The sequence below is a fragment of the Crocuta crocuta genome, unplaced genomic scaffold (assembly GCF_008692635.1).
Source record: "Crocuta crocuta isolate KB4526 unplaced genomic scaffold, BGI_CrCroc_1.0 scaffold213, whole genome shotgun sequence".
NCBI lineage: Eukaryota > Metazoa > Chordata > Mammalia > Carnivora > Hyaenidae > Crocuta > Crocuta crocuta.
Window position 1 is genome coordinate 2,985,037 of NW_027529442.1, and position 340 is coordinate 2,985,376.

Genomic DNA, 340 nt, shown 5'->3' on the forward strand with positions numbered 1-340 from the left:
TCCCGGCCGCCGCCGCCCCTGCCCCTCAAACTTTAAAAGGAGGCAACTGGCGCCCGAGCTCCCCTCGGGAAAGTGCGAGCGGTTCGCGAATCGGGAAGGAGGGAAGAGACGGGAGGGGGAGGGGGAGGAATCGTGATGGTTTTCCCGGTGGAAAGAAGGTGGGGGGAGCCCAAACCCAGGCAGAGTTCTGTGCGTGATTCACAACTTTGGGGGCCTATAGGTTTGAGGGACGCGGGGAGGGCAGAGGGTCCCGCACGCGCCGCCCCAAAGGGCCCCTGGGTGTCCGTCTAGTCGCTGAACTATCCCTTAGCCCTCTGCAGCCGAGCTGGGCATGGTGCTA